Raw genomic sequence first — 13180 nt, 5'->3', positions numbered from 1 at the left:
AATTAAAGGACACATCTGTAGCGGTCATAATCAAATCTTCAGTGTGATATATAACTATTATTATTATATGTATTTAAGTATGTTAGCTAACACAAGTGGCCAAGCCAGCTAGGTACGCTGCGGCCAACACCAGACATAAATTATCATTATTCATTAGAAACCCTCGAAGTGACTTAACAGGTCACAACAAATCTGCGCGTCACGTTTGCGCAGATGTAGTAATTGCTGGTACTCGGCTAAAATCTGTCTGCCATGCTTGCGTGTCTTTTGTACAGCCACTTAATAGATCACCAGTGAAGTCTCACCCTGCCTCGCAGCAAAATCTACGAGAGAAAAGACGGAAATTTCTGTCTTCAAATGCCATGATATCCAGGCAGATCTTGCAAAAATAACCTACTTGTACCCATTAGCTTTTGGTTAAAGTGAAAGTGGTAAGTTTGTTCCGAAATTGCACTTGGATTAAATTCTTTAATACCGTTAGAAAGGTTTCGAACATTGCATTTGTAAAAAGGACGGGGGAAATCGCAGATGATAAACATCAAGATGGCGTAAATGGGCCCGGGCTTCATCATGTCCATGGCGTCTAATGATTGTGAATGTAAACGTGTACAGTTCCCTTGCACTGTAGCTCTGCGTGACTCGCAGTGACAGGTCTAGTCAATCCCGAAATTATGCTTTGCACAACAAGTTTGATGCACCATCGTCTCGGTGCATGTTGTAGGAACTTGTGTACAAATTATCCTTCACCAGCTGACCATGTCAGTACAATGCATAGGGCCTACTATGTCCACATCAATCTAGCCCCAGACTGGGGCCAGTCTGCTGGACTCCCTCTGTATCCTTGGCCCCACAGAGTCTGTTCGATCTGGGAACCAGACAGTATAATGCTGTCACTGATAAAACAGTCTCTGGTAAAACAGCATTTGGATCACTTTGTCTAAGTGATCCAAACTGCTGTTTGATCTGTGACTGTGTATCACTCGCAATGAAGCCTCAGGCATGTTAGGCCTATGACTGAGTTATGTGTATGTGTAAATGCAATGAATGTGACGAAAACAATAGTATTAGTACAATAGTTGGGTATTTTCATGGATGCAAGTCATAATTGTGCGGGATGGGGATTGGACCACTGAGAAATCAGTGGATTGGATGAGCGAATGGTGTGCGTGCCATGCTGCGCCACGCTATGTCTGGCAATGAGTTCACTAGATCCCAAGCATCATGTATTTCGGTTTATCATTCATCAATGTTCTTTGGCAGCGTCATGGTCTTGCGATCTATGTAATAATGCTGACTGTTTCCCAGACCAAACAGATCCCAACTGTGTTTGGCATCATTCAACGATCAGGAGTTAATCGCTGTAGTAAACAAATGGCCCAAATCGAAACCAATATTTCATGGACTTCTACAAACTGGAAATTGCCCAAAGTAATACATCGCTGTTTAGATGGGGTATTAACCCTAACATTCCTCAGTCCTCCAACAGGTGAAGGATTGAGGAGTGTTAGGGTTAAGTGATCCATACACTCAAAAGGGATTTCATAAAAGGCGTTTTAGCAGAGTGTCCACTTTTGGATTAGCCACTGTGGGGTCAAGGATATGGAGGGAGTCCAGTAGACTGGCCCACAGTCTGGGGCTAGTCCACACCTAGCCCAGGTTGGACGTTGTCTTCATTTACGCTACGACTGACGTCCTGGGTTGAAAGTCCTCCTACAATGCAAAATTTTTGTCAACATTTTTTTTCTCACATTTTACCTGGTGAAGACAGCTAAAATGTTGCGCTTAAGTGCCTTGTATCCCAATTTCCATAAAAGCTATGTAGAAATTACTAAATATGCCCACAGACAACATATTTTGCTGGAAATTTTTGTGAAACTTCAAGTTTTCCGCATTTGCCCATGCGTGAAATGACCTCCAAGCTCGGCCCTTATTCTGTTATGTTGTCTAGAGCTAGGTCTTCACTCCACTGGAAATGCATGGAGATGCGCAGACAACAGACCTAGCCGTAGCTTTGGAAGTGTGTTTCAGGCACAGCCTTATCTGTGACTTCTTACGCCCGCAGCTCTTCTGCGCTGTGTAAGGGGCGATCTGTTACTATGCATTTCGCGCATGTGTAAGTATGCGAACTAGACGAACGTACATGTAGATCGTTCACGACAGAAAGTGTGGAGTTGCACTGAATTTCAGGCAAAATATGTTGTCCACGGGCGTATTTAGTATTTTTCAACACAACATTTATGGAATTCGGGGTACAAGGCACTTGTGAACGAAGTTTGAGTTATCTTCGCCGGTAAAAATGTGAGAAAAAAGGTTGAAAAATCTTCATATTGAAGGAAGAGGAAAACTTTTATACCCTAGACATTAGTCACAATGCCTGTAGACGACGTCCAACCTGGGCTAGTTCACACCAATGTAAAATGTTTAGCAAAACATTAGCCTAGGCCTAGTGGACGCAGGCTTCAGCATAACTTAGAAATTCTGTAGTTTTGGCACTGTGCAGTAAGCATTATTACCATTCCATAGTGTTTGGATTTTTCACTAAGCCAGTAAAGTGCTGGCGTAGCAGTAGCTCATGCGATACATGTTGCCCACAAGTATATTTGGGAAAAGGTCAACTCGTACCTTGGACAACTTGTACCATGGACAACTCGTACCTTGGACAACTCGTACCCATGGACAACTCGTACCATGGACAATTTGCCATTTTGGATAGACTGCCTTCTTGGCATGCCGGTGGGATGACATTATTCGTGCCAACATCGTGCATGTGCACGCGCAGTCAGGCAACTGACGCTGGTCAACGTGCAGTCCATAGCGATGATGGAGTGATGTCATGTTTCATTTACTCTAAAGTTTATAAAGTAATGTCGGTTGTAACTTGTCCAAAAAAAAATTTTTATAAGGAAGGCAACCACTCCCAATTTAAAAAGGAGATGAGAAACATTTCCAAAAGAAATCAGGACATAACAAGTTTTATTAAGTACACCCCCAAAGTTAACAAAGCCAGCCCTCATTTCCAGACAAAATGAAAGAGTCCAATCTAACATTTTCCCAGAGCCGTAAGAATAAATTGAAGTCCCCCTCAAATCCCCCCCCAGAATTTATAGTGTTAATAAGGAAGTCAAGTTGGTAGAAGGTCGGGCTGTTCGACATCCTTCTGTCTTCCATGGTCATGAAAACCGATTGCACAAACGCCCACAGCAGGCACGAACGAAAATCATTTTTCCTTAATATTTTTGCCAAATCTGATCTTAAACATGCTGAAAAGGAAGAGCAGGGAAGTCACAAGCGAATTGCAAACATAAAGGTACGAGTGGCCTGAACTTGAGGTATGTGTTTTCCAAGGTATGAGCTGTTTAAGGTAAGAATCGTCCGTGATACGAATTGACTCGAAAGCGTATAGTCCAGCCCTGTGTCTTTTGTGGAAAGAGTTCCATATACGGACGCCACTTAACACCCCATGCACAAACCCTATGAGACTGGTCTGAAAAGTTCTGTTTTTAGGTTTAATGCCTTCTGGCTACGGTAGCTCCCCCCGAACAAAAATATTGACAAATGGGAAGGGCCACCAACATAGGGCTGGATAGCTCAGCTGGAAATCACTGGTGCGGTATTCCAGAGGACGCATGTTCAAATCCCACTTCAGTCTATTTCTTTGTTCATCTTTTTAATCCTTTGTTTGCTCTTACTCAGTTTCCCTATATAATTTGCTTCATGTTTTCTAAGTAAATGACTTGTTTTTTTTCCTTCCTAAATTGTACTCTTCCAGACATGTTTTTGCTTTCTGAAGGTTAATAAAGTTTGTCACTGGAGGGAATAATTACTGGCATCTGTATATGGAGCACTTCCCTTTTTCATCTTTGTCATGTTTGTTTTCTTTCATGTTTTACTCAAGTACAATGGCTACAACAATTCATTTTTTGGTAAATTCAAACTCCCAAAGTAAGTTTTTAAAGGGAAATAACGTTCAAGATCTACATTTAGTTGCCACAGACTTTTCTGGTTTCAGTTTCTAGTGCTCCGGATTGGTGCAACAGAAGTAGATAGCCACCAGTCTAAGGAACCGTAACAAGCGACAAGCTATATTAAGAAAGGATGCTAATGCAACTGAGGGTACATGTATATTTAAAGGAATTTTCTCTCCTTATGTCCATGCAGGATTTATCTGTCAAAACTTAGCGCATGAGAGGAAACAAATCAAGGTGGAATGGTGGTGGTCCATCAACTCACGCCTTGTAATGCCCCTCCTGGATTGGTACTGACAGAAGACATTTGATACTGTTCATGTTATGTGTCAGCCAAGGACACAGTTCTGATGAATCACATTCAACATGTGTTTGTAAAGTGAGTGCAAGCTTAAGTGTTTGGTTGACTCACAGGTCTTGTGTAAACTACAAAGAAACAGTTATTAAGTTTTATAACTGGCTTCTGGAATAAAATTCATCTAGATTTTGGTAACTGGACACTTGCTTGTGATTGATGATCGTTGGTCCTTAAGTATCAAGCAAGATGAGTGCATCAGGAAAAAGTGACAAGCAGAGTGCTACACCAGAAAGCACTAAGAAACAAGTAACTGTGAAAGTGTCTGATAACAACATCAAAAACACAGGCAAGAAGAAGCCGAGATCAGCGCATCCAGATGTGGTGAGTTCTGCTCTTTATTTCTGTTCATTCAACAACTCAATCAGTGCAAATTACTGGATGATTATAATTGACAATGAAGAAGACGATGAAGAAATGTACACTTTTTGAGGTTGAAGGATTCTGGGGAAAACCCATGGGTGCTGTTAGGGTCTGAAAACCCAATCCACAAGTTGACCTTCGTGAGATTTGAACATTGAGGTGGAAATGAAGGAGAGAGGTACTATGGCAACCTAGTTCTCTTATATTAACCCAGTCATCGTACTTACAGTGTAGTTGTATGTACTTACATGCACAACTTCTGGATGTCCGCACTGCCCTATGCTGGACATGTACATGTAGCCCTTCTGTCCAAATCAACATACCCCTTTCTCACCTTTGAGTCACAGAGTCTTTACCCCTTCTCGGCGGGAATTTCTTTCTGAAAGCCGACTCCAAGAATTCCAGCCTCGCTTGGCCACGAAGGCCACCTGCCAAACCGCAAATTCTCTTGAATTACACGATGAGAAGGCTGATTGTTCGGTGGCATGCAGCTCTTCTCAAGCTTCCACATTCCCGTTGCCTCTTTTCAAAGTGGGGACTATTGCGAAGTTGGTGATAATGATGCAAATTCGGTCTTTTCATTTCTGGGCGACACACAAAGACCAATTTCCATACACACAAGAGCCAGGGTCTGCCTTCTTTCACCGTGTCCGTTCAAGCGTGGGCCGAGAATAATAGCTGAAAAGCGGGCTGAGGATCTCAATTTTACGGCGTATCTTAACGCGTCCCAGCGTGAAGGGGTTAATTCATGAATGTTGACAAGTGTCTCTAGAGGAATGAAACTCAAGGAAGCGGTTGTACTAGGGACTGTGTACATGTAAAGGTATCCAACTGTGAAGTGGTAAAACTTTAAACACATTCCTCAATTTTTCCCAGGACCTAAGTAAGGAATTTGCTCGATGTAAGGAACGAGGAGATACAAGATTGGATTTGAGCAAACAATCAGTAAGTTGGTTTTGCTTTAAAAGATAATGTTTTTGTTTGGCTGTGAACATGTCTTAAAAGTTGAACCAGCGTGGCAGGTTGAAACTACATGTACATCTGGTTTCATCCTTCTCTAAATTGATCATGATGCATGGAGAAAATGTCTGGTTTGTATCTCAAAGACAGAAAGTCCAGTTGCTGACGGGGAGGGGGGCAAATGACTGCAAAAAGAATGGTCACATGAAAAGTTCTAAAGTGATTTATGGTTTTTTCATCAATAAAAAAGAAATTATTGATAAGAAGATAACATCTCAATAAAATGAGAGAAACGTGCTCCATGAGAATAAATAAAAAGAAGAAATAACTCTACAATAACATTTTCCAAAAGCCACGGTGGAGCAATGTATGGTTAAGTACATGTATGTACTATACATGTGTGGGTGTAATAGAACTTTGTGTAAAGCTCTGGAACTTTCGTTAGTTCCAAATCTGCAGTAGTAGTTTTTATGTTCCTCCGAGGGCTTGATTGTGTGTGGTTTAGTTGCAATATACAGGTGTATTGTACAGTTCGTGTCCAGAGAGCACCAAATCCAACACTGGCATAATAATTCTGTGTCATTTTGTACCATCAGATCCCTTCTCTGCCCAGTTCCCTGAAAGAGGTGAGCAAATTGTTTGCTTTTGGCTCAATCTAACATTGCCCTGTTAAGTCTTTAGCAAACGTAAAATGCAGCAATTCACACTGTAAATGTAACTCTCTCTGCCTCGTAATTATTCCTCACAAATGCATAGAGCCAATCCAGATAATGTGGTGTGTTCTCATTAATGAGAGCTTCATGCTCTTAAAGTACATAAAACAAAAGAAATTTCTACTGCGTAACAATTGGTACAAAATTCTGCAGTTTTAATGGAAACTTACTGCACTTACCAGTTACGGTGCCTGTCAAGTGGATGTTTCACCTGTAAAAAGTTGGTTTGATGCACCACAAATTTGTGCTGGACAGAGATGTCCAAAACATTGTAGAAACTAATGAAATATCTCCTCTGTTTTGTTACAGTTGACACAGTTAAGAGAGTTATATCTATACGGCAATCGTTTGTGTAGCCTGCCCGCTGAGACTGGTCACTTGTGTAACCTTGAACAGCTAGCATTGAATGAGAATTCACTGACTACATTACCCACAGAACTCAGCAAATTACATAAACTCAGAGTGCTGGATCTCAGGCATAACAAACTAAAAGAAGTAAGTGGACACTTTGTGTCTTTTGGGCCCGTCTTTTCTTCTAGAAGACTGCTTGTACTATAAAAACAAAACAGCTTTGGAAACGTCACATTTTATTTAAACATGCACCTAGCAATCTTCTCCGTGTTTTGTGTTCTTAAGTCAATGCTGGCCACGTGCATTGTACAGTCTCAACTCTCCGCAAAAGTTGTCAGTGTACACATCATATGAAAGTTTTGTTCCTCTATTCATTTGTTTTAATTTTCAACAGATTCCAGAGGTTGTACACTCATTGTTTTCCTTGACAACCTTGTTCTTGAGGTTTAATCGCATCACTCATGTTGGAGAAGGTCTTCAGAACCTCACAGTAAGATGTTTGCTTGTATATTAATTCAACCTTCCTCAATCATCCAAACCCTGTTGACGGTTTTAGAGTATTTAGAGGATTTGGCTAAATGGAATCCATGGTTGTTTGGAAGGGAAGTCAATGTTTTTGGTAGAATTGCACATTGCTTATGCTTATACATTCCTTAATTCACTTAGTGCCTAAGTGAAAGCTGTCAGATCTGTTACCAAATAGTCGCTTGCTGGACCTTAATGTTACTTACATCAGCCATAATGTCAAATTTCCTCAAAAAATTTTCCTGTGATCTGCATATTGCATTTCAGTGCTTGCATATTACAGACATCTCAACTACGTACAATGAGCCTTTTCATCATAAATCCAATTATTCATTTTACAGAAACTGACCATGCTCAGTCTGAGAGAGAACAAAATCCGAGCCCTGCCCAAGGGCATTGGTATGTTGGTGCATCTCATTACATTTGACGTCTCACACAATCATCTGGAACACTTGCCTGAAGGTAACTACAAAATATCAAGAAAATAAGAAGCTATTAGTTTCTAGGAAAGTCTAAAGTTGTCTCTGGGTATGCCAACTATTAGTTTTTAGGGGTATGGTTGTGACCAACTTCTTTTTAAAAGATACTGGCTTAATTTACACTGCAGTTTGAGTCGGCCAAAGAAAACTAAGTCTGATAATGGCAACGTCCCAGAATGTGTGAATTGATGCGTACATGTACTGCTCCCGGTAGCTCACTTCAGCCTGCAGTACATGTAAATCATCACAACACCAAGACAGAAAAGATGATCTTCATGCCGCAGAAGTCAACTAAGAATGGAACTTGGGTTTTATCTCATGCCAAAACAGTTAATCTTTCAAGGTTCTGGGCCTTTAATGAACTTGCCACAGTCCTGCCATTATTCATGTTTCTTTTTTTCCCCTCAGAGATTGGTAACTGTGTGCAGTTGTCATCATTAGACCTCCAGCACAATGAACTGCTAGACTTGCCACAGTCCATTGGTCATCTCAGAGCTTTAAGCAGACTAGGGCTAAGGTAAGGCATGGGTGTATTTTAAGCAGACTGGGGCCAACATAAGGCATGAACTGTTCACCTCGTCTATGAGAATTACTTCTTCACAGAGGAGCACGCCAAAAAACATAAATACTTTATGTTTTGTTTACATGAGTGCATTCCAGTGGAGCTCGATGGATCATGTAGTACATATACCTCCCTGCCTTACGAAAGTAAACCTAAACCAAACTTGACGTCATCATGCTACAGATCTATTGTCCCGTTGTGCTAACTTCAAGAGGTTTTATCATCACTAGCAAAGCAATCTCTTTCTGGTAATGGATGACGATATTTTGTCTTACTTGAATGATGTATCCGTGCAGGTATAATCAGCTAACAGGTGTCCCACAAACTCTGAGCCAGTGGACAGAATTGAAGAACTGAATGTTGAAGGCAACAATATAGCAACACTACCGGTAAGACAGGAATTTATTCTGCTTGTGACAACTGACTAGGTGCATAATGTAATTTCACTGTACTGACGTGATGTACTCCTTTAGTAACCTTTATAGGGATACGCTGCTCTTGTCATAGTGGATAGACAGTGTAAGTCACATGGCTTCAAGTTTACTTAGAAAATGCATGTAGAAGCTGGATAAGGGGTATAGGGGGTTAAACACTATGCTACCCAGTTGTCATCTGTCTCAGCTATTGCATTGACTTCAAGTGTCTCGTGCCCAGTTTTTGATGGCAAATTTTCCCCCTGAAATTCAGATATAATATACATGTAGTGGAGCATTTAGAGTTACCATTGCTTCAAAATACATGTTAGATCAGCGTTAATTACTAACAGTTCAAGAGGACCGTCACTCGGGCCCTTGTGGTGTACAGTGTGACTGATTAACAAGAAGCTGTCTGTTTTCTGCCAAGAGACCTTGATGAACCGTGAACAAGTGTCAAGAGAGATGTTCTTGACCTGGATTTCTTGTTGGCTCTTTCAGGAGGGGCTTCTGTGCAGTCTTAGTAATCTCACCAGTCTGTGTTTATCAAGAAACAACTTCACATCATACCCTGTAGGAGGGCCACAACAGTTTGCTACAGTCTATGTAAGTACTCTCCATGAGAATCGCAGCACTTTGCTGCCAACAGTCACTTAACTAATCTCTCGGTGAAATCATATGAGTTGTTTTTTTTTGTTTTGGGGCTAGTATGGCCTTTTCATCAACAAATATTTGGCTTAACTGGAAAAAGATGGGTCATTGACCTTGATAACATTTATTTAATCCCATCACTTGAAAGTTTTGATGAAACATTGCTAATATTTGCAGAGATCAAGATCATGGGTTGTGTTATGCAGAATATCTGAATAACTTGTTCACCAATTCATGTGTTTTTAAAAATTGTGTGATGTTTTCATGGCAGTCAATAAACATGGAGCATAACCAGATCAACAAGATTCCATTTGGTATCTTCAGTTGCGCCCGTTACGTCACCAAACTCACATGAAGATAACAAACTCATGGCCTTACCATTAGGTAGGTTACCTTGTTTGGTCCAGTGTAAAAAAGCAGAAGTTACTAAGTCCCTCTAAAAGCTGTTAACCCCTTTGCTTTGTGTGAGGATTAGTGCATACCACACTTACAGTCTATTCATCATGCAGCTGCTGGCTCAATGGGGCCCGCTGCTGGTTCAATGGGGCCCCCCGCTGCTGGACAGAGCTTTGCATACTGGGCATACCACAGCCCAGCAGTCACAGTCGAAAGAATCCAGCATGAAGGGGTTAAAAGGAGATTTTAGTTAATCTATGATTCAATCAAATTACACACAAATTGTCAAAGTCTGGGAGGAACTCAGCATTGTACGTCTTATACATTTTGACGGTAAGTTCAGTTGGTCATACCTTTCACTGTAAAAGTCCAATACTAGTTGGCATAGTCAACCTTTTCTGCTTTGTAGTCATATTTATCGCTGGTAACACATCACATCTTGGTGTGATGCACTTAAAATATGCAAGGCAGAGGTGATGTATACTTAGAGTGTGTTAGATCCACAGTCCAAGAAGTTGTAGAGGGGTCTGCATGTCGGGTATTCTTCTGGTAAGAGCTTTTGTTCCACAGGGGGATACACATGAGTAGACCTTTTGTACTATCCCTCCGTAACAAAATCAGTTACTGGAAAGATGGCTTCCATGCACAATCTCTGTACAGAGTTCATGACATTAATTGATATTGCCATGTTGTGTTCCAGATGTTGGTAGTTGGATAACCATGGTTGAGCTAAATCTTGGAACCAATCAATTAACCAAACTTCCTGAAGACATCCAGCACCTGACATCACTGGAAGTACTTATACTCAGTAAACAACTTTCTCAAGGTAAGCTGCTTGAATTCACAGGAGTTTTCTCGGCTCTTCTCCGCAGTCCACCTTGAGCAGAAGCACCCCCCCTCGTCGGTTGCAAAGAGCCATGTTGTGTTGGAGTATTCATTCTGTTGGTAGCCATGTGACTGCATTGCGTGCATTTTCTGGTCATTTGTGAAACCGCAATGTGCAGTTTAGTACCAAAGGAGCTTTCGTTGCTAAGGAAGTATCGCCCTCTTTTAGTCCAGCTCAAGACCCATACTGTGTAACTATTTCCCATCCTTAGCAAGGGCCTGATCAGGTGCTTTGACCAGTAAACTAGCTTGGAGGTTGCACAGTACAATCAGCACAGTAAATGGATGGCAGCTGTGTCTCTCCAAGATAATTAATATTTTGCTACCCTGGGTAAAGTTTGGATCATATAACTTTTATTCTCATCTTTACTTTGAAAGAGCTGGGGGGGGGTTTAATCCACCTCCTTTGACATCTTTGTTCTGAAGTCATAATGTTGTTTACAGTTGGCTTGCAGGTACACCATGGAAGGGGTGTGGTTCTTAGAAGAACCGATGAGTGTTAGTTACAGTTGTAAGAATATGACATGTTTCTTTATTCTCATTCTTTAAGAAACTCCCTCGAGGTATTGGCTGCCTGACCAAGTTGAGGGTTTTGGACCTCGAGGAGAATAAATTGGAGTCACTGCCCTCTGAGATAGGTAAGCACAGTTGACTGCTTCATTGTTTCCATACCACGACCTTTGACTGATCTTTAAATTTCATATTTTGTAGGCAGAGGTCTTGAACCCACAGAAATTTTAGCTTTTTAGCTGAGTTCAGCTCTTTTTGCTTCGATGTTGACCCTGAATTTCAGGTTTTTTTGAAAACTAGGTCTGCACAGAAGTATGGGAACCTTTTACATTTCAGCTTCTGTTAGCAGTTTTCAACTTAAATTTTAAGTGGCCACTCACACCCCTGAACCTAACAAATGAGTTGCTAGTCGCTTAAGCAATGTTTCAGTAACAGGCCAGGAGACTAACATTTGCTGGCCCTAATACCCCAGGCTCCTTGTTAGAAACCATCCTCAATCCTTCAAAGTCCTTCCATTATCATCCAGAAAAAATGCATTCAGCCTCAATCCTCCAAAACCACCAGGATGAGTTCGGAGGATTGAGGATGGTAACAGCTAGTGTCAAATTGGAACGAAGCGCTGTATTTTACACCCATATCCATTTTCATGTCTGGTCTTATTGTCTGCATCAGTTCTTGATTATGATAGTGTGCTGGCCTGTCTTTATAATTCTTGTCTTGATAAGCTGCCATTGCTTCAAAGAATAGACATAAACACAAGCATGCCATGCTTTGTTTACTAGTGTGCTTTCCTATGGGAGCGAAATGGATCGCATCCCACCTCACCTCAGGAAAACAATAATAATAATAACTGAACATTTATAATGCGCCATTTCCATAAAAATGATCAATCGCGCAGTACAAGTTAACGTAAAAGTAATTAATTTAAGAAATGAAAGGATAAGGATAAATAGGCTAGTACCCAAACCACAGTATGGGGATACGTCTGCCCTGCCAACAGGGAGAACCTAACCCTGGCTTGGCATCGGTGATGTCTCGATCTTTCCCGGGGACAGACACCTCTAACCCTACCTCCAATAAAAGAAAAGTAATTATACCAGACATGGTGACACTAAAATAACGAATCACAGCTAAACCTACGTTGAAATCAAAAATAGTAATAGCCCTACTAGATAAAATTAGTAAACTCATGAATTGTGTAGTGCAGTATATCACTGTACAAATGCAACATTAAAAGGTAGGTTTTCACTGTACATTTAAAACGCTCAAGCGAACACGGTGAAAGAAGGCATACCCTGGCTCTTGTACATATTGTGCTTGGCCTTTGTGTGTTGCCAAGAAATAAAAATGCTGAATTTGCATCGTAATTACCAGCTTCACAATAGGCCCCACTTTGAAAAGAGGTGACGGGAATGTGGAAGCGTGAGTAGAGCCGCATGGCACCGAACAATGAGCCTTTTCACTGTGTAATTCAAAGCGTGCAGAGCACGCAGGGCCACAAACCGAGAATTTGCGGTTTGGCAAGTGGCTTTCGTGGCCAAGCAAAGCTGGAATTCTCGGAGTCGGCTTTCAGAAAAAAGTTCCTGTCATCAAGGGGTTAAATTTTGGCTGTCAGTTGTTCTGTGAAATATTTTCACTCTTGTGTACTTTCATTTCCCATTTAAATCAGTCATGCCCTAATCAAACATTGAAGGGTCACCTATCCCTGTAATAACAACTCAGGCCTTAATCCACAAACAATGTTGAATACTTTCTGTCATCTAGGAAATCTGAAGGAACTTCAAAAATTAGTGGTGCAATCAAATCAACTTGTGAACTTGCCAAGGGGGATTGGGTAAGTGTTTCTTGATGGAGCATAAATACCTATAGGAAAGGACAGAAAATTGTAAGATCAGCTGTTTAGGAGTCATTAAGGTTTAGTTTTAATAAGGGAATAAATACTTATTTACATACGCTGTTTTAGTCAGAGAGTCTAATAGAAGTCAATATTGAATAAATTTCCAAGAATTTTTGTTCAATAATTTCACTTTCATTTTCCCAAACACCCCCTGT

At 41.0% G+C, this 13180-nt stretch overlaps 1 long non-coding RNA gene and 1 pseudogene across 2 annotated transcripts; both read left to right on the top strand.

The window, feature by feature from the left end:
• The first annotated feature begins 272 nt into the window (after positions 1-272).
• Positions 273-10543, top strand: LOC147795787 (uncharacterized; annotated as a pseudogene). The gene is made up of 12 exons (XR_015423689.1): positions 273-431; positions 4159-4644; positions 5560-5628; positions 6240-6269; positions 6666-6851; positions 7102-7197; positions 7574-7694; positions 8120-8228; positions 8570-8662; positions 9188-9292; positions 9609-9721; positions 10434-10543. The product of XR_015423689.1 is annotated as an uncharacterized LOC147795787 (transcript).
• Position 10544: 1 nt separating this feature from the next.
• Positions 10545-13048, top strand: LOC147795786 (uncharacterized). The gene is made up of 3 exons (XR_015423684.1): positions 10545-10559; positions 11169-11256; positions 12893-13048. It is a non-coding gene; the product is annotated as an uncharacterized LOC147795786 (long non-coding RNA).
• The last annotated feature ends 132 nt before the right edge of the window (positions 13049-13180 follow it).

Source organism: Acanthaster planci, linkage group LG21 (genome assembly GCF_054643075.1).
Source record: "Acanthaster planci isolate LZ-2023a linkage group LG21, COTS_SCS, whole genome shotgun sequence".
In the NCBI taxonomy this organism is placed as follows: Eukaryota; Metazoa; Echinodermata; class Asteroidea; order Valvatida; family Acanthasteridae; genus Acanthaster; species Acanthaster planci.
This window is presented reverse-complemented; position numbering and strand designations above follow the sequence as displayed.